We start from the raw sequence: 25,923 nt of genomic DNA, 5'->3' as shown, positions 1-25,923 counted from the left end.
GCTAATTGGAGCTGTTTGTTGAAATCTAGGAAAAAGACTCCAAATTAAAAATACTAAATAGCTAGAAAGTCTTTTATCGGGGGACCAGCCTCCAATTCAGAGTTTAGTTTGAGGCTACTTCTAATATTTCATTCATTGATGAATGTATGGTTTAGTTGCTTATGATGCATTCTGCTTGACTACAGGGAATGTCACAGTCATTCCTGTTTATATTGTATCTGTATATATACATAGGCCTGATTTAACTAAAAAACAAATGCAAATCTGCTAGTATTTTAATTCCATATTTGAGACTCAAAAGCATTTTGGAGGCAGATATATCTACTTAGGGTATTTTGAATCCAATCTACTTTTTTTATTATATTTTTTAATCTTTTTATAATTGAATCTCTAAATCTGTATCTAAAAGATGGGTGCTGTTTGGGGGATTATTTGATAGAGAACCATGTGGTAACATTTTCCACTGAAGCTAGAAACTCATTTTGAGATATTGAGGGAAGGAGACACCTCTTGGCCTTTCCAGTGTTCAAACGTGTAAACACAGAAGTTGAATTTCAGATTTTCTCTACATTGGTAAGAAATAAAGTGAAAGTGTCATCTATGCTGACTTTAACCTTTTGTTATAAAAGGGTAAAAAAAAGAGAAGTATATTGTATAGAGTGAGAATAACTTACATTCTCTGTTGTTTTTCTTTTTCCTCTCTATTTTTCTTTCAATCGCCTCTCTCTGTTTATCATCCAGAGGGATATGATTAACAGCCTGTCATTTTTAATAACCTGGAATCGTGTATATGTTTATTGTGTTAGGTTGCCTGTCATGGGTAACTGGAATAGAACACTCAGCTGTGAGATATTTCTGCCAGAGTCATTTTCACAGTGATACTGTACAAGATACATACATTTTTCATCCTGAAAACATGAGCATGCAGTATTGAATCATTTAGCAATTAAGTGCAAACTGGGCTCTGCCAGGTGCCACTAGGTTTAGTACAAAAGGTCTTGAATCTGGCTGAATATTTACAATGGATATAAAGTTGAATGCAATGCATACATAGTGGGTTTATCCCTGAAAAATTAGACCTTTCCAAATATATTATATATATATATTATTTTGCACTTAACATTATATGCAATGATTGATCAATTATCTCTCTCTTTCTCTCTCTCTCTCTCTCTCTTTCTCTCTTTCTCTCTCTCTCTCTCTCTGGAAATTCTTTATTAGAAATAACCCCTCGAGATGTAGCATCTCGTTTTCGAGGGGTACAATCACAATTAGACACAACAGTTAACAAAACAACAACAGCCACAAACAAACAAAGACAAAAAAGCATCATAATCAGGCAATCATATTCGAGTTTGAGGCAGAGCAAGAATGAAATAGTATATTGGTAATAATATTGGAAGTGGTGGTTACAGTGTTATCATGGTGTTGTAGAGGTGTTATGGACAGGTACAGTTGGTACTGTAATAAGAAGACAGGGCATTTTTAAAGGAGTGGAGAGATAAATTGGATAGAATGTTTACAGGTAGATTATCCCAATCTGAGGGGCTTAGACAGAAGGAAAAGATCCTGGGAATGAAGATTGTAAGTCCCGGTACAATTTACACTGATGGATGGAAGGAGACCTAAAATAGCCTTGTATATAAAGATATGCCAGTGTTGAAGTCATACAGCAATGGCTCACAATGGTGAGTGAGGGCTTTCATACGAGTGATGAACCTCAGAGATCCATGGTATACAGTGTCCAGTGCATGTAAACTTTGAGATGAAGCATGCATGTATAAAACATCACCATAGTCAAGTACAGACATAAAAGTGGCAGCGACCAGCCTCTTTCTAGATTCGAACAAAAGGCAGGATTTGATTCTGAAATAAAACCCTAGTTTAAGTTTTAATCTTTTTGCTAGTTGCTGAATATGATAGGTAAAAGAAAGAGATTCATCAATTAAAATACCAAGATATCTGTACTTAGAAACACATTCAATTTTCGTACCTTGGGAAGTGAGGATTGAAGGCAGAGTTGATTTAGATTTTGAATTTGAAAAAAGCATGACTTTAGTTTTTTCTGCATTTAAAACAAGTTTTAAATCACAAAGATTCGTATATGTAAATGTATACACTTATAAATACACTGTAACCAATGCTGCTGTCTTCTTATTGAGGGTGATGGTAAAGCAAGTTTTTTATACATAATACAATGATGAGTTGTGAAAGGACATCCAAGAACAAATCTACAGATTCTGTAAACAACATTGAGAGGGAGAAGATTAGTGCTGGGGTGCAACCTGATATACAACATCAGCATAATCCATAATTGGTAAAATAAGTTGTGGCACACGTTTCTTTCTAACGGTAAAAGAGAAGCATTTTCTGGAGCGGTAGAGAACACCATTAGCAAAGTTGATTCTTTTTAATTCTCCCAGTGTCAATGAGCTTTCCTTTTTTACCTGTAGACAGAAATCAAATCAATGCATCAATAAATAATAATAATGCTAATTCTGTTCCTTTATACTTCATGGAAACTACTTGACAACTATTTTTAAATTGGTGCTGTCTGTCAGCCAGTTGGGTGGGCCGCTCTCCTTTCAGCACCTCAGGAGCTACTGCTGACAGACAGCTGGTTCTGACTACAGACTACATGGCTGAATTAATGTCAGAGTCAGCTTGGAGTGAATGGACCGAACGCCGCAGTAGTGCTCGAGCGTGGCTGAAGTCTCACTTTTAATGTAGATACCCAGTTGGTCTTGTTCCTAAAACAACAAAGTTTAGTCCTAAATGGATTTTGAACATGTTCATGACTTGTGCAATAACAAAAGGTATGCTGCAACAGTCATGTCATGTACTCAAGTGAATTTGTGTTAAAAATATGACCTTTAACCTCTTGTAGATTTTGGTTTCCTATAGCAAAGTGCAGATATCAGAGTGTCTGTGGATGTCTCGTCATGATGTAATGAGACATGATGAACTGTTTCCCAGTCCATCAAAACAGTATTATCCAGCATTATCCCATGAGCCTGGCTGGATGGCTCTGATTAGTCCTGCATGAAGAGCTAATATGAGTTTAACAACCAAGAGCAGATGTGGTCTTTCTTCAGAGGAGGATATTTATCAACACTTTACCTGATTGTATAAGTGCAAAAAGATAAATGGAGTACATTTTGGGTGCTTAAAGGTAAACATGCAGAAAGAACTATGCTGTATGTGTGCAGCAGCACACACGCTCACATAGTAATTCGTTATTACATTGCATCCCTTTATTTGCCTTTGCTTATCTTGATTATTCCTCCCATCCCTTTGATCTCTTTGATATTTTTACATCTGGACGTCTGGATGTTTAATTCAGTAACCAAGCCAAGAATCTGCTTGGGAGACAAAAAGGATGAACACCCTCATTTTAGCCTTTGAGGTTTAGCTATTATCCAGTACATATAAGGGTTCAAAACTCAGAAATTGTGCTCTGTTACTATCCATCCTTCCACTTGTTGTTTTTCTATCGTCGTTTTCTCACTGTTACACTCATTCCTTATCACAGGCGCACACACGCGCCCCATGAGTGCTTATGTTTTAAACTGTATCCAGTAAAATCCCTGTTGGGTGTCTTTGTTTTATGAATATTGGAAGATCAGCATTTGACTAACCAGGTGCGTGTTTGGAAATCATTAGGAAAAGAGTGGAGCTGGGATTAAGGGAGGAGAGACAAAGCAGCGTATGGTGAGCAAGTGGTTGGTCCATGGCATACGAATACAAATAAGTGATTTAGGCATTGTGTTGTTGGTTGTGGGGAAAGCCCCGTTTTTGTGGCTCGGGGAGGAATTAGTTCAACTGGGTCTGTCAAAGCTCTGAGCCATGCTGGTAAGTTATCTCAAGCATGGAAAAGCTTCAGTCTATTCCCCCTGTGTGTTTGCGAGACAATGAATGCCAGCGGACACAATTTTTCTGTGGAATTCTGCAGTGAAAATTTTGCAGAATATTAATGTCTGACTTTCAAGTTTATGCATGTTGTGTGTTGACTGTAAGCTTGCAGAGGGGAGAAAGAGAGAGAGGTCAAAAGATAATTAGATTTGGTTTCTTTATCTAAAGGGATGTTCCATACCACTGATAGTGATAATTAATTAGCTTAGGCCTTCAACATAATTAAAGTCTCAATAATCTGACTTTTGTTCTGACTGAATAGCTGCTGACTGGTGACAGATGGGACTCGGAGAAACAGTGCGAAACAGGGAAGTCTGGGGTGACGGATTGTGTTTGTCAACTTGAAGACTGTTTGTATGTTGCTCCTCAGTTCGCTTTAGAAGTCATTTTAATTTCATTTGATAGCATTGAGAATAACATGTGAGATTGTATGAAGGACACTGTGTAACATGCATCACAATAAACCTGGGGTGACATCTTCTTCACCTTGGGTCTGACAATGAAAGCATGCGGCTATTAAGAAGACTTAAAATTATCTGTGTGGCTGTGGATCAGGGTGATATTATGTAAGGCAATGAGTCAGACTGATGACAGGAAGTGGAAATTCAACAAACAAACTCAGAATTGTTTGCATTTTAAAGGTGAACTCCACTGATTTTACACATGAACATGGACATCAGTTTATCTGTCATAAGAAGTACTACTCAGACTTTGAATATTTAATTAATTTAATAGCGTCTTTCCTAGCAGCCCTGATGATATCATAGGGATTTCTGATTTTGCCTGAGACTACAGGCCTGTGACACCAACTGGAGGTGTGGAGAAATGTGGCTGTTTTCCAGCTAGGGAAAATCTACATTGTATCCTTACATTATAGGAAGTGAAAGATCCAGGGGTTAGGGGACTAAAACTCAGGATATCTCAACTTCTGCGTATTATTTTTTTTTAAATCTGCCTCCCACTAACCCCCTAACTTAATGGAAATGCAATACTTAATAGGTAAGGTACACCTTTAATAAAAAGGGGATGTGTATATCATTGAAAGCCGGATGTGTAAGAGGTAGTAAACAAACAAACAAATAAAAACGAGATGTATGCATTGCAAAAATACTATTTAAAAAATATGAACAAGCAAGCTAAGGAGCCAAACAGGCCTTAGCCTTGTAGCTTGATATAATGAATGTAGCCATTAAGTTCATATTTATAACCCCTTTTATAGGATTCTTGGGAACTCAAGGAACCATTGTTTTAAAAAAGACTAAGAATTTCTCATGGTAAATATTTATCAATGTAAGATGCATATGTGCAGGCCCTTATTAAGACAATATGGTGCTCCCGGGCACTATACCTCAAAGGCCCCCCCCACCCCCGTCAACTACCCCCTTTACTCGTGCTGTCCTCCTGGCAAAAATATCAGACATAATCAAGGGGATTTCTCAAATGTAATTTACTAACTTGTCCAACTACATACATGTAGGCATATGAGCAGTGAGCACTATATTCAAATGTCTCAATTCAAAATGTCTATCAATTCAAAAAGCACAGCACTCAATTCAAAATCAATACACATCAGTAAATCAGCCCAGCAGACAAGCCAAAAAAACTAACAAAAAACAAAGCATTTTTATTATGCAAAGAGAAACCAACACTTGCTTTCCCCCTGCCAAAAATATCAGACATAATCAAGGGGATTTCTCAAATGTAATTTACTAACTTATCCAGATACATACATGTAGGCATATGAGCAGTTAGCACTATATTCAAACTTTCTCAATTCAAAATGTCTATCAATTCAAAAAGCCAAAATCAATACTATATATTGCAGCATCGTGGGTAGGTCAAATATATATTTTTCCGACTTTATTTCACGGGGGGGGTGGGGGGGGGGTTGTGTGAAAAATATTTTTCGTTGCTTGCCAATTACATTGAATCAAGAAAGCCAAACACTTATCATTTTTTATAACAGTTAATATTTTACATTCATCATTATTATAAAATTTTTTGGGAGGGTTAAACTGGCCACTTTTGATTATTGTTAAACCCGCCCCATCCCCCAAATGTTACATTTGCACGTACCTGTGGACCAACTCAACTCTGACAGATTGGGGAGGGGGAGTGATAGTAGTCATGTAATATTGATTCATTTATAATGTATTTTTATTATTATTATTGTAAAATTAGTGTTCATACACGAGTAATGTATGGTCTTTCAACAATTTCAAGTGAATAATATAACAATTTATGGAAAATATTGTTAAAGCTTGTGTCATGTGGTGCCCCCCCACTGGTTGTGAATGGTTGGTGCCCCTGGGCACTGGCCCAAGTGCCCTTTTGGATAATCCGGGCCTGCATATGTGCCATGTGAGTTTGCGTCATTTCTCTCATATTTTCTATCACCATTTCTCTCTTCCTAATTTTCTAAATCCAAATGAAAGTGGTGTCTCTGTCCTTAGTTTCAATTAGAACCTTAACTAACCTACTACTGAACCAGAGCTGTTGATTTACAGTATGTGTCCTCTCTTCAGTCTGAAAGAAGCACTTTTTTTTATACTTTTTGATTGTGATTACTCTTTGTCACACCATGGTACAATCTCTAACCACAGGCTGTTGATTGCCCTCCCTATGGTTTCCCCATTGATGAAACATCAATACTCAAATCCAAGCCAGACTTGGAACATTTTGACGCACTGCAATCACTAGTTGGGTTTCCAGTGATTTCTGCTTGTCTGAGTTCGGATGAGAGTTTCAAAGGATGCATAGTGCACTAGAGAAATATGCAGTCAGATATTTTGTGTAGCAATCTTCACTTTGAAGAGCTTTCAGAATGAAGGAATGAGGATCTTGCTGACAGGCCGTATGGCAAATAAGTCCTGCAGGGAGACAGTGAGAGATGGGGCCTACTTGTATATTCTCCTAACAACTTGCTAAAGGACAAGGATGACAGTGGGGATGACAAGTCAAGCTGTGATCAAGGTCAGTGCTAAAATGTCTATGAAAATGCAGAAGTATTTGGACATAGTGAGAGGATTTAGATTTTTTATTCATGTGAAGAGAGGGATGAAGAGATGCCTATAAAAGGGAAAATACTGGACTGAATATGTACGCTTGAGGTAAAAAAAAGTAGAAAAGAGAAATGATAAGAAAGCAATGTAGAACTGGGGGACTACTTGAAACACTTCATTTGTATTCAGATGCTATTATCTCATTGCATATGTCAAGGAAGGACACGGACGCAGTCACATATGCACAGAAACAGACCCCCCACACACACACACACACACACACAAACACACACACACACACAGAGAAATCACCCTGAGGATGTTAGCTTCTAATTATTTTTCAGAAGAAAAAATACATTATTTCTAAATTGAAAAAGCCCTGCAGAAAATCAAAGACTTGTGGAATTCAATATGTCATCGGCACCAGCACCCAACCAAATCAAAATATGAGAATACATTCATTTTCCTCTCTGTACATGATTGTGTGCATATTCAAAGTATGGTCATGTAAAAAATGTGATATTTAGTTCTAAGTGATAGTAATTTGTTAATCAGCGCAGATGTGTTTTTCCAGGAATATTTGCCAAAATGAGGGCTTAAAGCTTTCTAACAGTATGTCTGAGCTGTAATCATGGGTGGAAATTACTCACGCTATGAAATCAGAAATGTAGAATCAGGCAGGTGATGTTTTCTCTAAATGTGTAACCCTGAATAACCCCAACTGTGGTTCCTTTAAACATTTCATGGTTTGAAGCAGTGATACATATTTTCACCTAGTGGGCATAGCATTTTTCTCTATTTCACTGACTTTTATTTCCTGTAGATGAAATTGTTATAGGAGAAGCACATAATATTTTTGTTAGAATTTAACTTTGGTGCTTATTGTCTATAGAACCTTGAATTCTTCAGCACAAAAGCAGAGACATTTAAATGTTTCCATGTTATTTCTTTGTAATCCGGTGTTTTGCTGACACTCTTGAGAGTTGGAGTTGGATGGAAGAGGCCATTATGAAGTGAAAACTGTCTCTGTAAACCAGTGAGCTACTGTGACTTGGTTATCAGTGTGGCCATGCAGTTCTTGAGGAATCAGACAGTGTGAAATTGCAGGAAGGTGAAGGTTGAGGCTCAGCTTGGAGTGTGTGCTTATCAAGACCCACATAGCAGGTGTGCTGGACTAGAACCACTGACTGAGTTCCCTTTACCATCTTATTATTTACAATGTGAAAAATAAATCCTGACACCACACTAACTGTGTCTTACTTGGAAATGTGATACTTTATTTAATTACGTATTTCTCTATTTGCATGCTATTAACACTAGGTATGGCTTATTATATAATACACTGATCAGTGCTGGTGGTTATCCCCAGTGTCCCAGATGTCATTTGCAGCCTTCATTTGCAATGTTTGCTCTATCAGCCTGGGCATAGTCAACATTGAAAATTGGCTTTTATGTCAATATTTGCCCTCATTCTACCTTGATTTATTGCTTTTCTGCTTCTACATCTCTGAAAAGTATGTTAGATTCTTTAAATAAATGCAGATTAGCAAATATCCACGAGACTATAGAGAGAGAGAGAGAGAGAGAGAGAGAGAGAGAGAGAGAGAGAGAGAGAGAGAGTACACAGTACACCCAACATAAACTCTAAAGTTAACCAACTAGATCAGCAAGTGTCTAAGCTGTCCTTCTCATCTACTTACAACAGTCAAAATATAATGTAAGCCTATATGCACGCACACACACACACACACACACACACACACACACACACACACACACACACACACACACACACACACACACACACACACACACACACACACACACACACACACACACACTCACTCACTCACTCACTCACTCACTCACTCACTTTCATATACACCAGCATCCAGATGGAAATAACTGGTTCCTCACTTACAGGATGCATACATGCCACTGATGATAAAGTACACACAGACACAGTGTCAAATAGCCTACAAGGCATTAGGATGATGAGAGCACTGTAAATGTTGGACGGCATGATATCATATTCATGTCTCTAACCGTTCTGTATTTTCATAGAAATATTGCCTGTGCACTGGGAACAGGAAATGTGGTCCGAGGGTCTGCAGTGAGCCTGAGCAGGAAGCTCTGAGGCTCCATTCCACAAGTCCCTGCAGCTAGCCATAATTGGCTTACACATTCCTCCAAGGATTACCACTCACTCCTTATTTGTGTTTATATAAAAAATTATTAAAATAATTGCTGTGGCTCCTTGAATTACTCTCAGATAAGTGTCAAAACACACTTAGTTTCCACTTGACTTGTTTTTTCCCCCACATTGGGTGAAATAAACAAGTGAAATTATAATTATTTATTTTTTTAGCTCTGATTTTATTTAGGTGTAAGTGTCTGCAGTAGTCTCCATATTTAGACTTCATCTTCACTTGCATCCCGCTGAATCCAACGAGTTTTTTTTGCCCCATAAGTAAGAAAGGCTAAAAATAATTTAGAAAACGTGTAATTTGGACTTGTGCCAAATGAAGTAGCTCAGTATTTTGTGCCAAATGAAACAGCTTGAAGCTTTGGGTGGTGACACTGTCCCATTAAAACGGAAATAGCATAGACTCACAGAGTTTGCAGAGAGACAGATATGGAATAAGGAGGACCCTGACCATTTTGATCTTATATGACTCCCATGGTTGTCGTGTTTATCTGCCACTGTGAGTGCTGAGCTGCCACAGTTTCCCAGAGCTATTATCAATGAATGAATCTGGACTTTTTTATTTGCCGGGTGTGCCACCTGCCGGCGCGTCACGGCCGCTCTGGCCAATCCTGACGCAGTGATTATTCGTGCGCCCTGGAGATCCCGCGGTGCTCCTCACATCGCCGTCCAACCCCAGGCTCGGTGACGATAGAAGGCGAGCCTCCTTAGCAAAGTATCGTTATCATTTCAGATGTGACTAGATTGGACTGCCGTACTGCTGCGGTGCCACACATGGACCCGTGACAAGTTTGACTGGATTGCCATTTTCCCATCTACCTGTACTGCTTTTGACCCGTGCTCTATTGAATGTTATAAGGTAGGTGAACATAAGACAACAAATTGAAAGTTTTGGAAATATTTTGTCACAGCAAAGTATCTGGTCTTCTACTCCCTGAACCGATTCTGCAACGCTTTTTTTTATAGGCGTACAACGCTACACTTTGAAGTTGCAGACACAACAGAATATTAATGATTACTTGCTTGTCTTCAAAACGGATATATATTATATTCAGTATATCATTCCAAGCTCGTCTTAGATGTGCTTATGTTTAATCGCAAGTTTGGCAAACAAGTGCTGCTGTTCCCTCGCTGGCCGGCTCAGCATCCCTGCCCAACCCCTCTGCGCGCTGCACTCCTCAGATTGCTCTCCTCCAAAAAGGCTGCGTGGCTTCTCAAGCAAATCTGTAAAGTAAATTTAAAAACACGGAAAAAATATTTGTTTTCATATTTTGAATCCTCTGAAAGTGAAGCATTATGTAGCGTGTGATGCGTATTCTCCCTCTTGTCTTGTGGACATTTATTGTGATTATGGTGATCAGATATAAAGTATTTGTTACTGCATTTGTGTGGACAGAGGAGGAAATTAATCGTGTCCTTACATGGCAAGTGGAAGTCTTTCATGATTTGGGGTGACTGTTTATTTGTGATGCCCATAGATGGCAATGTGAAGGAATGTTCCCTCTCAGTGAACTTGGGGTACTTTGACATTGTGCTGGATAATGAGTAAGAGCAGGGGGAATGGCATCTGTGCCATGGTGCAAATATTTTCCTTTTGGTCCATGCCTGCAGTTATTCATCACAGAAGCCAGAGTGTGAGTTTGACAATACAGTAGCTGTATATGAAGCACAAACTATTTCACCATGGCTGCAAACCCTGATAGTTTCACATTTAAATGTGTTCCATATAAATCAACCCATCATCATGATTTATATATCAATATATTAACAAAGCCATTGTTAGGGAACAGTGCAGTTAAGTTCTGTGTTGGTGAATGCACTGTCTGTTACTAGTCTGTTAAAGATGGAACAGGAATGTGTTTAGACGATTATGACTTTCCATTCCCTGCTGTGGGGAGAGACACAGTGGAGAAAAAAAACATCAGAAAAACAGACACAAAGAAGAAAAAGGTGAACAGCAATAGAGCTTTCACGGCTTGATGTATTGTTTGAGCCACGGTCAATATTGGTTGACCAATATTTTTATAAGCTTACCTCTCTTGATAGATGGTTTTGTTGTGCACAGTGCTACTACCGTATTGATCATCATTATGACTTTCCTTAATGGGCTGAGGGTGGAGGATTCAGACATTAGGGTAGATGGCTCTAAGTAGAATGAAAATGTCTTTGCTTCTATCTTCTGCTGTACCTGTGGTTCTACGTGGTTGCTGCACATGATGGCTTGTTGGCACATTTTAAAATTCAAAACATTAAATTTTTTGGGGCAATTTGCAGAGGCATGTAGAGCAGATGTTTTTTTGGGTCATTATTACCAAGCGTGTGAATATGTACTGATGCTGTTGAAAAAAGAATGTACAGAAGTGCAAGGTTAACCTTCCTTTTGTAATTCATATTTGAGGTATATTTCTGCTATAGTAAGACTAAAGTCAAGCCTTTTCCCTTCATTTCATCAATAAATGAATAGTTTGACGTTTTGGGAAATACTCTCGTCATTTTCTTGCAGAGTTAGATAAAAACATCAATACATGTCTGTAAATATGAAGCTCAATCAGCATATTAGCTAAGCTTAGCATTAAGAAACGTGAAAACAGCTAGCCTGGCTCTGTCCGAAGGCAACAAAATCTGACCACTGGCAACACAACTTGTTGAATTTACTCTTGGGTTTTTGTACAGAATAAACAAATGGGATATAAATTAATTAGTGAGCTAATACGTTTTTTGCCTTCAGACAGAGCCAGGCTAGCTGTTCCTCTGGTTCCAATATTTGTGCTAAGTTAAGCTAATTGGCTGTAGCTTCATATTTACAATACGGACATCTAACTCTCGGCAAGAAAGCAAATAAGCGTATTTCCCAAAATGTCAAATTTTTCCTTTAAAGCAATAAAATGAGTAGGGTACATATCAGACAAATCCTTTTTCAGTTTTAAATGGGAGTGTGACAGATGTCTTTAGGCAAAGACTGACACAAGAATACAGAATAAACATGTATGATTAGATGCGATTCAGCGTTAAATAATTGTTAATTTCTTATACTGCACTGTAAATTTTGTTGTCATACTTTATCTGTTTATAATTTTTTTATTGTTTTTAACTGCTCTTTAATGTTTTATGTAAAACACTTTGAATTGCCCTTTTGCTCAAATGTGCTATACAAATAAAACTGCCTTGCCTTAGGCAAAGATTGACACAAGAATACAGAATAAACATGTATGGTGCGATTGAATGTTTTAGCTGCTGTATGATCCAGACAAAAGCATCAAATGGTGTAAGGCCACAGCATGCACTGACTGGCACCACCAGGCTACTTTTAGAGCAGGCAACAGGAGACAGTGATGGGTATTTTACAGGAGTCAGCTGGCCAAACAGACAGGCTAAATCCCCCATCGGGTTTCATTAGAGCTCATCTTGATGTTAAAGCCTGTTTAATCCACTTTCACAGCCATGCAGACCACAACAGAGCGAAGCACAGCATCTATCTTTAGACAGCAGAAACGTTTCCTTCTCAGTTCAATCATTAATACAATAACAGAAATTCCATCAAATAGTTGGCCTTAAAATGCCCAAGTTGAAGTGTTTTTCTGTGCAAACTGTGCTGGTAATCTTCCGTGCTGATGGGAAAGGTGATTTCAGCACCAAATAGAAAGCTGACAGTCAGTGTCACTTGTTCGATAAAGAGCTGTGTTTATGCAGCCTTGAACTCCATCCTTGTTTCTTCAGTGAGTAGACCAGCTGCCCAAGACTGTGATTACAGTAAAGCCTTGCGGAGGGAGTGCTTGGCCTCTTCATCCTTGTCTCCACTCTCTGGGCAGCTACTGTTGTTATCCCATGTTCTTAGCACCTGTTTAGCTTCAGAGACACAGTGCAGGGAAGACACTGACTTCAGTGGCCTAATAAGCAACTGGAAGTTTTGAGCAGAAATATATATATTTTCATGGCCATTAATTTAGATACAATACCTAGGAAAAGGTTTTATCATAATTATATTGGTGCCTAATGCAAATGTCACGTTATTGACTTAAAGTGCTCATATTATGCTCATTTTCAGGTTCATAATTGTATTTAGAGGTTGTACCAGAATAGGTTTATGTAGTTTAATTTTCAGAAAACACCATATATTTGTTGTACTGCACATTGCACAACCACTCTAGCTTTGTCTCTCCCCTCCCCTCCATGAAGTAGGCTACAGCTGAGCTGACGGTGCGTACTGCACGGCGAACTCAGAACAACGAACAGCAAAGTATGTGACAAATTCTAAAAAGTTACAGACTATTTGTTTCTTCATAATAGGCATATATAAATCACAATCATACTAGGCTTAATATAGGCTACCATCTGGGCCTGCACGGTGGCAGGAAAACAACGCAGAGATTAGACACCGTGTCTCTACTTTATGATGATTTCGGTACGCCAAACGTAGATTTGCGCTCTGGAGTTCGGCTGATAAACAGCAGCAGAAGCAGTGCGATATGTGAAAGTCTACTCTGACTGATAGTGCTACGGAGCCAGGTTTTCAGGTGGTGAAGAGCTGAGAAAGACCTGTTGGAGCCAGCAGTAGACAAGTGGATCAGCTGTTCCACCTTGGTGAAGAGATCAGCTGTTCCACCCTGGTGAAAAGCTCTCTTGTTACTTAAATGATCCGTCTCTTCATCCCACACCCCAAACATAACATACAAAATGTCGTGGAACAGAAACTACAACCAGAGATATTTATAAGCAATCATTTTATTGTCATCGCTGTTTGCCAACAGGGGGTGCTGCAACACCTACAGCACCCCTACTTCCCCCGCCTATGACCCTGTGTGTTTAGCTCTCTGTTTTAGCTACAGAGTGAGGCATCTCACTTCTGTTCCATCTTTGTTGGGAGTTGCACATGCGCAGTAAGTACTGCTAGCTAGTCAGTTGCAGACATTGACATATATATAATGGACCAATAGACCCCGTTGCTCTGGACGGAGACCAGTGAAGGATATTAGAAGCACATTTTTCCGGTGATCTCTTGCTTTACTGCGCAGCCTCCAACTGACAGAGACAACGTAAATGTGACGTGAGCAAGTCACAAGTGTCTGAAAGTTGTAAGTCTTCTGGTAGCTGTGCCAAGAGAAATCTCAATCATTCCCAGTCTTACAGAGACGGAGAGTGTAGGTATATGTAAGGAGATAACATAGGTACAGGCTAATTATTGCTAACTAACATGCTAGTTAACATTAGTAATTAAACCTAAACAGCTAATGTAAGTCGAAACTGCCTGTGAGCTTCTCCTGTACTATACGGTAATTCCTCTACTATGCGACAGTAAGTCACTTGGTTAACACAATCGTTAGCCTATTTTTACAAAAACGTCTGCTACGGAGCCATAACGTGAGGTACGAGGTAATGGAACCTTTTATACATTATACAATGTATACACATATAACGGACAAATATAGTCTTTAAACGCTTCAGATGTAAAGTTATTCGCTGTCAAGTGACGTAAAAAAAAAATGGCGGTCAGTGGAATGCTAACAGGAGGTGATTGCTTTGTAGCAACAAAATGGCGCCATTGGAGTTTCGAGATCTGAAGCGAAGCTTACCCCCTTGGTTGCAGAGTATGAGGGAGTGCCATGCTAGCAGCTAGGCGAGCATTATAACGTGTGTTACAAAGTGATGCACGTTTGTCACAAAGTAAAGGCTGGACTACAATAGAGCTGTTTGGAGCAGTTTGTGAGAGATGGTAAGTCCCTTTGCGGTGGACTTTGGGCTTTTTCACTGTAACGTGTACAAAAAGATATAACACAAGAAAGGAAAGGGGAAAAGCCAAAAAGCATAATATGAGCACTTTAACTTGAATTCTTTGTCGTCTCATGGTTAAATTACTTGCAATAATGGCGCCCTGCGGATGCATTTGAGGCTTTTATTGCCAACATAACTGACACTCGTCACTCACTGACCTTTACTACTTGTCATAAGCTTAACTGGAGCGGCCCCTTATTGGTGCCAATAAGGTGCTTACTTCAAGGCTGTTAACAACTGCTGCCCCATGTTTACCTTAGGATATTGTGAATGTTCAGCACACAGCAATTTGCACACACACAAATCAAGATAATGCAAGTGAGATATAGTTCAAAGGTCAGGTATTGGGCAGGAAAGGAAAGGTGATTTACAGTGGCAGAGTGGAGGTCAGCGATCTTATGTACACAGGTTTATGTAGGTCTTTTTAGGTATATAAACTCTCCAGTGGGAGCACATTTGTATCCATCAAGCAAAAATGTTGCACTCAGAAACATCCCACATGCTGCCTTCCATACCAGTATTTCCATACAGTTTACAAATGTCTAGCAAGCTGGCACCAGCAATGTTTGGTCTGAGTTTTTCATTTTTCCTCTTAACATTCTTTTTCTTCTGTCCGAATTTTAAATCATTCCTCTCTCTCTCTCTCTCTCTCTCTCTCTCTCTCTCTCTCTCTCTCTCTCTCACTCTTTAATTCTGCTCTCTTGACAAAGGAACAAAAAGGAGAAATGGATGATGATGGATGCTTGACTTGGCCTGGACCAGCCTCTAACTCTCAATATTCAGCCGTATATTTCTTTATTCCGATTAATGTTGCCGTCATCGATGGCTTGTTCATTATTCTGAGTAATGTAATTTTGCACAGCATTGATTACATTAATTAAACTCTAACATATAATATGGTTTTGTAGCACACTGATCTATCAAAAACTCTCCACAGTAGCTTTGGAACATTGAAGCCTATGTAAAACTAACAAATTTCTCTTCATAAACATTTTGAGGTAATGTGAGCCGAATGTTTACTCCTCTTCATAAACTCTGTGGTTTTTCGAAGGGACTGGTTGTTGCAAGATTAAAGTTTTAATAAAACTGCATTTAAATTGGTTTTAGTTTCATAATGCTATTGCTAATAATCCTGAAAGTAGCTAGTACAAAATCATGTTTAGAGAGTGGCGACTACACGCCTGTAATAATGTGTGAACTGCTTCTGTGGATCAAGGGAAACTGAGAGGAAAGAAGAAAGAAAGGAACAAATGTGAACTACTTTAGCCACCAGGGATACAACAAAACAAAATTCAAAGACAACTTTTAAAGTATTTAAAAAACTCGAGGCTGAAAATACAATGGTGCCATTCCACAATGCATGTTTTTTTTTCCTTTTTAAATAAACATTGCCTTAATATTTTAACAATAGAGTTGTCTGTGAATGTTTGCTATTGATTCTGGTTTTCCACATTGCTGAATTCTCCAAAGAGCATGTCAGTATTCTACATCTTCCTAACAATGCAGCATTTGTTGCTTTTATTTTTTTATTTCAACAAAAAGATATGTTGCCTGGAACAGAGGCCTTTATGTACTATTGGATAAATGCTCACAACGAACTAAAATGCTTTTACTCGTCAAATGTTTTGTGTGACACACACAAGGAAACAGTTTCTCAACATTAAAGCAACACCATATGATGCAATTTGCTGTTATGGGTTATGATTGTAAAGCGACGGTGATGTCAGTCAGCGGGATATTTGATTGTTTTTTTCAAATTGAAGGAATCCCAAAAAATACCACATACTGTGGCATGTTGTATGCACCGAAGAATGGCATATGGGGTTATAAGCAATGCTATTATACACAGAGATGAGTAGATAGAGCGCTGTCACATGTGTTAGGCAATAAAATTAATATTTATGTGTTTAAATTTATAATTCAGGATGAGGATCTCTTGTGACCGATGTTAGTGTGGACAAACACATCTGTTGTTGGCTCAATATAAAATGCTTTTTTAACTCTTGTATAGTCCAATATCACAATCACAAGTTGCCTTAAGGGGCTTTACAAGCTGTGTAGCATATGACACCCTCTATCTGTAGACCCTCGATCCGTATAAGGAAAATCACATTCCCCCTAAAAATGGAAAAAACCTCAGAAAAAAAAAGTATAATAAAAAACCAAACAAAAGAGGGCTCCCTCTCCAATGAGCATACAGTACAATCTGATTACATATCACTTAATATGTTCAGGCACATATATTTCTGGGAATAGTGAGGATACCTTTTCATTATATCGGTAAGAGTGAGATGATTCCTGATGAATCATAGTTTACTAATGTCACAACAAGAACCTCCTAATTTAAAACTAAATTGAAAGTGTTTGAAGTCTAATCACGGCGACTTAAAGTTAGATTAGATGCTGCTGTGTGATTAAGTTCCTGTCAAAATTAATTTTGTCAATCAAGGAGTTCTTTTTAGGACTCTGCCCTAACATATTTGGCATTTCAACTGAAAACTGCTGCACTTTTCTTTTTTTTTTCTCCAGTTGTTTGTTTCTGGCTGACACCTTCCCACTTTTGTAATACAGCTCATCAAGCACATCTTATGAGTTGAATTGTGTGCGAAGCACTCAGGTTTAACCTGACTGAAATCACATTTTTTGGCTTTGTAACGTTCCATCTCCAGTGGTTGGAGGTTGAAGTGAGGTGAAGAACTTTCCAGTGTAAATGATTTATCTTTGCTACTCTATGTCTTATTCATTTTACAGGGTTTTTCTGTGATGTTTTCTGCTGGAGGAAGGAGAAGGCCATGTCATGAGGACTAGATGAACCATATCAGACTATTCTTCTTTCAATTTAGGATTAGAACAAGTGACAGAAATGTCAACAGTATTACCATAGTAGTTAGATTTGTCCCTTGGACATATTTGTGTTTAAAGAACTGAAATGACTTTAGTCTCATGTTTTTTGTGGATCATCAGCAATGTGTCTGCACTGCTGTTGTTTTGGCATCATGTTTGCTAATGGGTCTCTGTAATTTAAAGTGAAGTATAGGCCCCTCTTTTATGTAACACCTGTCACACAATTAAAACAGTGTGAGGGATGTTTTTCCGAATCAGAACTAATCACTAAGTACTTGTGGAGCAGCATATGGCACAAGAGAGACTGAATGGGCTGGCCATTATATCTACGGAGAGGATCATAGCTCTGGGTGTTGATAAAGGACACTTTTGAGGAACGCTAAGCTTGAGGGAAGTTGGAGTTGCTGATTGGCTGCTGTCCCAACCTGTTAGAGTTTATAATATCTGTGCTGAGTGGCTGCCAACTGTGTTTTTGATAAGATTTGGGCAGAACTGCTGTGCAAAACAGCAGCATTTTTATGAGCTTACTATACAGTGTGTGCTGTGGTTTGAACTCCTGCACCATGTGTTCAGCTTAGTGTCTGACATGTTGTGCTTTTATTCTGCTACTGAGGCATGAGTAACATCAGTGTATGTATAGGCATCCCAACAATAGTTGTTGATTTGATTTTGTGACAATGAATGTGGTTTCAAAGTGTATTATAGCCTAATGAATTCAAATAATTATCTGTAAAACAAAATCAGCCTTTTTGATGCACTGTGTGTATGTGTTTGCATGACATACATATGTGTTGAGGAAGAGGGTCCATTCATAATTTCATTCAAACCACATTTTGAACATAACGTCTGTGCTTTATTTTTTCTTGAACAGTACTATTAAGAATTTTAACAGATGCAGCAGTCATGCTTTGGGGATCAAATATTGATCTTTACTGTAATATTACACTCCTGGAACTAGTTCATTGTTTAGACAGCTGGGTTTTATTATACAAATTCCCCTGATTCATCCGTCTTAAGTGTGTTTGTTCTACCTGCATTTTAAATTATGCTTGAATGTTGGATCTTGTTGGATCTTTATGTCTGTCTCAGTATTATCAACAGCCCAAGTTCCCATCAAATGCCAAAGTAAGACTAACATGTTCAAAATAAAGTCAAAAATAACAAGTCTACTTTAAATTTTTGATTTTCCTAGTTTTACTAAAGCAGGTGGAAGAGTGACAATTTCCCCCATTCTTGAAGCATGTTAAAACCAGCACCTGTCTTTGAGTCTTCCTCCTTTCTCAGTTTGATTGACATTTCAGAAAGACACATGTAGTTGTAGAACTTGTACCAGGCTTGGGCAAGATGTAGACTGAGCCCTCTGGCTATATTCTTTTGAGAAAAATTTATCCAAGCCAACAAGACTCACTGCCCCCAGGCCAGTGATCCTCAGCTGACATTTACATGAGCCTAAAGCAACAAAAGATGTATGAAAATAATTTTACTCCAATTTGCTCCCTTTTCAGTGTACGTCTAAAGACGTATGTGGTTCAATACTTTATTGTCAGTGTTTACTGCATAGTGGGGTTCTCTTGTTGGACAGGTTGAAAGCTGAGACAGAATTAGACATGCAGAGGCATGCAGATGTGCAATGTTCCTATGGGAATTGAAGTGTTTCATAATAGTAACAAGCAGACAACAGCCTGATTTTAAAGTAGAGTAAGTGAAACCTTCTTAGTACATCCCTTTACCCTTTACAATTAGCTCCTCACTCTTTTTGTGTGCAGGCCTATATATTAACAAACTGTACAAAATAATTATCACTGTAATACACCTTTTTGAAAAAAAAAATAGGTTGATGAATAATCAGTGAGTAGTTGTACTCCGGTCCTTTAGGGACTGCTGGTTATTTATTTCAGGGGCCACCGGAGGAGTTTTGGGACCTTTAGTAAAAATAGACATGACCCTCCCCTTGCTGGTAATAATTTTTCTATGACCCTCCAAAATGATTTGGTAAAAAGGCATAACCCTCCCCCAGCAACTTATCAATACCTTCTGTACTGGTTTGCACTTAGCAAGGATATAGAGATTACCATTGTTTATTTTACAGCAATGACATATGTGACTAAACCTCTGTATTCTCATCTGACGCATCACACTCTTCTGTTATGGTGTGGTAGCCATTTCAGTAGATTTACTCACTAACATTGTTGTGGAAACACAATAAGCATGGAAACTAAATGCACACTTCCTGCATTACTGCATTACTACATTACTTCAAATACTAAGTAACTCATCTAATAAACTAGTATTCACATGAAATAAAACAATAAAACATTGAGACCATTCAGCAAGGCACTCTGGGTAACATTCAACACACAAACTGGTTGCTATGGACTCGTCACTAGGCTTCCTCCACTTCGCCGTTTAAACAAAGTGGAATAAACGTAAGTCCAAATCTACACAAAATCCGCAATCACTTAGTAAGCTGACATCAAATGTGGCATTTAGGAAACCATTATTACAACTTTGGCACGGTAAGATGTCCAGATAGTGCAACATTCATTTTTGTTTTTTACGTCCTGCTGCTTGCATCATCAGCCAGGAAATTTTTTTTTTTACAAAAGCAGTATATGAAATCAGATGTATTACCTATCACCATTTAGTTGTTTTATATTATTTAGATATTTATAAAATATCTTGTCATGCCATTATTCCACTCATTTTTTAAACAATACAATAACCCATTTCAGCCACCAGGGGAGCAGTGCTCCCTGTGCCCCACAGCCAAACTCATGGGTCAGACCCATCTGGTGGCGAAGGAGGGCCGAGACTAAGAGCTACATGGAAAAATATGCACCAAATAAGCCACTTTGAAATTATGCTGTTTCTATGAATACAAAAGTTAAAAAAAATTAATAAATAAAAACTCCCCTCAACAAAGAATAAAAAGTCATGACCCTCCCCTATTTTCCTCTGGTGGACGCAGACCGAACGGTCCCTTACTTAAAGTTACAATCTCGAAGATCTCCATTTCATTCTTTTTGGCAGCAACTATAACGTTATAAGCAATAATTGCAGGTGTGTTTTTGGATCTAACTTCCCAAAGATCTAAACAGTGTCGCCTGTGTGACGTCAATCAGCTGGTAACTGTTTTCTCATGACGCTAGTAGGCACTGGAAAGAAATAGTACGTTCAAATGTTGCTTGCTGACCAACCAGACATTTACTTAAACGAAAATCTTTGAGATTATTACTTTAAGTAGCAATTAGCGCTGTCAATTGATTAACATTTTTAACATACGATTAAACGCAAATTAATCACAATTTTTTTTATCTGTTCTAAATGTACTTTAAAAGGAATATTTTTCAAGTTTTTATTGCTCTTATCAACATGAGAGCAGACAAATATGCTTTCTTTATGCAAATGTTTATTATTATTGCAACAATCCAAAACAATTACAAACACTCTACAATATTCTCCAGATTAACCAGGTACTGTATGCTGAAAAAATATGCTGAAAGCATAATATGGCAAACTCAAACCCATAAGAGTTGTCCAGGCTTCTCTGTTGCAAACTATCCAGCGTGGCCTGCCTTTGGCGAGGGGGAGAGGGTTCGCTGCATCTGCCATATGCTTGGCCAACAAGTGGTATTTAATAAAACTCGACGTACTCCAATAACTCAATTCACATCGACAGTATGCAAATAACTTTAGTCTTGTCGAGAGAACCATCTGGAAGGGTTTGAAACTTTACTTGCCATTCAAAAGACCCTTTTATTTATCCATTTCTGCTCAAGGAGCTTTGTTTGTGCTAGCCATCCACAATGTACTACTTCCTGATTTTGGAGCGACTTGAGGCCCAACTCACACAACATGCAGGCATTAATCACGTGTAAAAATCCAAGCTGGATGTCATGTGATTGCCAACCACCAAAAGCTGTGTTAAGCAAATGAGAATTAAAGCTAAACAAAACAAAACAACTATTTTGATTTAGTCAGGATCAGGGAATGCCAGATTCTCCTTGCTGGTATTTTCACTCCTTCATGTTTTATGGATGGACCTTTGGAAAGGTGTAAACCTTTAACACCTCTCCAGGGATTTCTTCCATTTAGCAAAGTGATAATAATCTCAAACCTATTGCAGGAATGTATCTTGGCATGGCATGAAAGCTTTGTGGGAGAAGGGCAATGACATGAATCACTGGAGTAGGTTTTAAGATCAGTCATCTGTATTGTGTTCATCTTTGTCAGCTGTTCAAACCCACTGACAATAACAGGTACAAGTCTTATCGAACATCTTTGTGGAGAAAAGTATTTTGTACCCTTTGATCCAATTTCAAATCGGCGTTGGACAAGCTCAACGGATTCTGAGGTGTAACAGAAATGGCGGAGATTTGGTGGAGGACTAGACAGCCAGAGTACATTAACTTTAGTGGTGTTTTGGGGATGAAAAGCAGGCCAGAAGCAAGAGAGGATGGATGGAATTGCCTGGCATGTCTCCACATGAAAGTTTCTGGCAGGGTACTTTGGTATAAAAAAAGGAAACTGTTTATTGGCTCCATACCCTCTGTGTTTCTTTGAAATGTAATCATAACCCAAGCTGGGCATATTTATTGCATATACAGGCAACACACTAGAGATGAGGGAGCTTATTATTTATCACTATTTATTCAGCTAAATATATGGTGTAAACATGAAAATACAATGGTTAAATCAGCTTGATTTATAAAGTCTGGTTTCCTGGCTACAAGCTCAGTCAAAATCTCTTCAAATCGAAGTGGCAAACAAGGACTTATTCTCCAGCAGTAGCAACGCTGGCAGAGGCACATAGCAAGACACCATTTTAGTACAGTTTTAGAATTTTGCTGCTTCAACAAATCTGTTTGCACTGAGGAGGATGAAGTAACACAGCTATTCAGCACTAAACACAAAGTACAGCTAAGGGTCATGGAAAAGTCATTCATTTTGGTATTTGGTCATAAACAAAGCACTGACATTTTGAACAATGGTGGAAAAGTCAAGGGATCACCAAAGTGATTGCAACTCATCTTGACGCTTATTTTAATTATTATATTTTTTTACCAAATTGAATGGGAATCTATCCCGAAGTTGTTAAGACATTTTCACTCAAAACCACAAATGTCAACCTCATTGTGGCCTTATAGCAAAATGAAGGGGATCAACAAAATCAGTAGGATTTGCCCTCTAGGGACTGGAAATATCTGTGCAAAATTTAATGACAGTTGTTAAGATATTTCAGTCTGGACCAAAGTAGTAGAGCGGCTGACCGACAGGCTGACAGTGGCTGTGTCTTGGCTAATAATTCCCACTTTTGTGCTGCCCACTGTTGGTTTCAATACAAATACTGTGGCAGACAGCATTGCAAACTTCTACAGTTTGGTTTTTATTACATTTAGTTTTTTGACCATGTATAAAAAACAATAATCTCGCACAAGAAAAGAAAACAGATTGATACGAGCTAAGTCCCATCTGCAACTATTTTACCTGAAATTAATGGACTAAAAGCAACAAGCAAGTTTTTGTTTAATTTTGCTACAAACAAAAATGTTAGCCATTGTAACAATTTACCAGATGCTATAATTTCATAATCATTTTAGCACAGAGTGTCTTTAAATAACTAAAACTCATGGCACTGGGATCTAATAAAAGCTGTACATACTGGTAGGAGTGTGATTCCATAAAGCTTTCAGCTGGTAGGATTAATTGCCGCAGCTCTTCTCCGCTCACACACTCGTGTTCGCAATGATATTTCATTAAAAAGGCTACATGTTGTCGATGACCCTGAGTAAACTCCTGAAGTTTTCTCTCTGGCTGTGCCACCTCTTTCATCCTTCCTTTTTGCTGTTCATGTTTATTTAACCAGTGTTTGTTTTAAATCCAGATTAGTCTCACTAAAGCTCTTTAAATTAATCTCATTAAATTTCTTTTTCTACAGAGACATGGAGGGGCAGTTACAGTTTGTAGTCATCTGCCTCATTTTCCTTAAGCCCCTATCATTACATCAGTCACATCCTGCTTAATCCTGAACTGCTGAGAACCACCAGGGGAGCGGGATAACCCTGTGACCTCTCTGTATGTTAGATAGCAGGACCTGAGGAGATATAATGAATTAACAATGATTGGCGGTTCTTTGGAGAGTAAGTGAAACTGTCTGAGTCATTTCCCTGTTTTGGTAATGACCCCTTTTATTGTATCTCAGCTTTGGCAGCAAGGTACTTGTTCTCCATAGATCATAATCAGGATGTGGCAGAGGTTATTTACAGTACATTTTTCACAATCCAGTGTTTGGGCTCCTTAATTCCATGGTTAGTTTCCAAACTATCTTTTGCTAATGTGAAGAACGGTCATCATATTACTGCCAAATCTGTGTTTAATGACTAGAGGCTTGGTGGATTGAGACCATTTGGCTGTTGAATGAAATGCTTTGTCACTGAACAGTTACATTAACAAGGCAAGAATAGTGATGAGTGCTGTAGACTCCAGACAGTTGAAATTCCATGACTCATATGTTTTGACTCTTTGCAGCGCCAGGTGTCCCTGCTGAATATGTCTAAGAGCTGCTGAACGGTGAAATGGAAAATCTGTCAAAATGCTTAAAACATAGCTGATCAGTTGGTCACAGCATTCTAATCAAGTTCTTTAATTTATTGGAACAAATTCTCTGGGCAGATGTTTCAAATGCACTGAAACATTATGAAGTGCAGTATGCCGTGTATCACTGCAGCTTTGACAGGATATGCTGATTTAAGCAGTTTTATACTTAATACTTCCTTGTTTGTTTGTTTACAGTTTGTTTGAACCATCCTCTCCACTTCATGCTCAGCATGCAGACAATAATACAGGTACTGTAGCCTCCTCTAAAACCTAAAGTCCTACTTTGACTGGGAGCTTGAATAACAGTCCATTGGTCTCTTTGTGAAATGGTTCAAAGAGCCATGAAAAAAAATTGCAAATTAGATTGCAGATGGCTGCATCCGAGGCAGACGTTTTTTCCTCAGAGCTTCAGTCACTTTTCTTTGGTTTGCAGAACAAATTCACTGTAAGGATGTTGTTTTAGTTTGCGTTCTTGTTGTAACAGTATGCCATAAATGATAGAAGTGCAAGTATCCAGCAAGTTTGAAAATAAGTTTTAATTATGTGGTATTGGTATTGAATCAGTTTTGAAATTGTCCCTATTAGTAGATTTTTCTTGGCCGTTTTTTAATAAATCCCTTACTGCCTTATTTGATTCCCATATGTTGCAACTTCTTCAGTCTTTGGAGGTCTGGATGTCTGTGATAAAATCACTTCCTTCATAGTAACATCATTCTGAGGACTGCAGGGGAATGAAATGAGAAATCCCTCGTCTCTCACTGTAATATACGCTGAATTTATTTGCTCGCAGAGTGCTGCTGAGGCATCGTTATTGCAGAATTTTTTTATTTAGTTCAGTATTTACCGACAGCATTTACTCTACTTCTACTCTACTGTCTCTTTGATAAATAGACAAAATGCATACACATTGAATAGCTTTTACCTACCCCCCCTCCCTCCCCCCATCCCTGGAACAGACAAAATCATTCACAGCCATTATCGGAGCACTGTCGTTATGATTGTAAGGGCGTGTTCACGTTCAATACAACCATCAGTCAGTGGAAGTGATAGGACAGGGCCCAACCTCACACAAGGCTTGTCTAAACAGCGGGGTCATTCCATCTCTGCTACTACCTCATCCATCAGAATGACACATGCAGATGGCTCGCTGTACATCTATTAGACCTCTAGACATCAGTGGCTCTCTGTTTAACCTGCTATGTTTAGTCCTGTCTGAATAAGATCATCCATTTCAAATGTCATGTCTCTAAAATTTTAAAGATTGTAACATCTGTTGATGAGTTATTTGATTTTTCAGATATTAAGCTTTTTAATGCATTTACACAAGCTCATAGGACACAAACTGTGTTGGTCGTATGGTGCACTGCACTCCCAGCATCTTAAACATAAATTCAACATAATGAATATTTCACACGTGCTATCCCTTGGGGTCATGACAAAGATAGAGAGTAAAGGCGAAATGGGAAAAGGTAGGAGGAAGTGATGATATAACATTGTGAACTTTAACAATGCTCTCCCTAAAATAGAAACTAGAGAAGCAAGATTCTAATCTGTGATGCTCGGCTGAATTTACAGCCTTGAAGTCAACAGCGA

The 25,923-nt window shown here is 38.4% G+C and overlaps 1 protein-coding gene across 1 annotated transcript in view; it reads left to right on the top strand.

The window, feature by feature from the left end:
- The first annotated feature begins 9,771 nt into the window (after positions 1 to 9,771).
- chrm3a (cholinergic receptor, muscarinic 3a) overlaps positions 9,772 to 25,923 on the top strand; it is a 76,717-nt gene continuing 60,565 nt past the window's right edge. Inside the window, exon 1 of the mRNA XM_028603563.1 lies at positions 9,772 to 9,979. The gene's annotated coding sequence lies outside the window, so the exon portion shown is untranslated. The remainder of the gene's footprint in view (positions 9,980 to 25,923) is intronic.

Source organism: Perca flavescens, chromosome 17, assembly GCF_004354835.1.
Source record: "Perca flavescens isolate YP-PL-M2 chromosome 17, PFLA_1.0, whole genome shotgun sequence".
NCBI classification, from domain to species: domain Eukaryota; kingdom Metazoa; phylum Chordata; class Actinopteri; order Perciformes; family Percidae; genus Perca; species Perca flavescens.
Note: the sequence above shows the minus strand (reverse complement) of the source record. Positions and strands in the feature narration are given on the sequence as shown.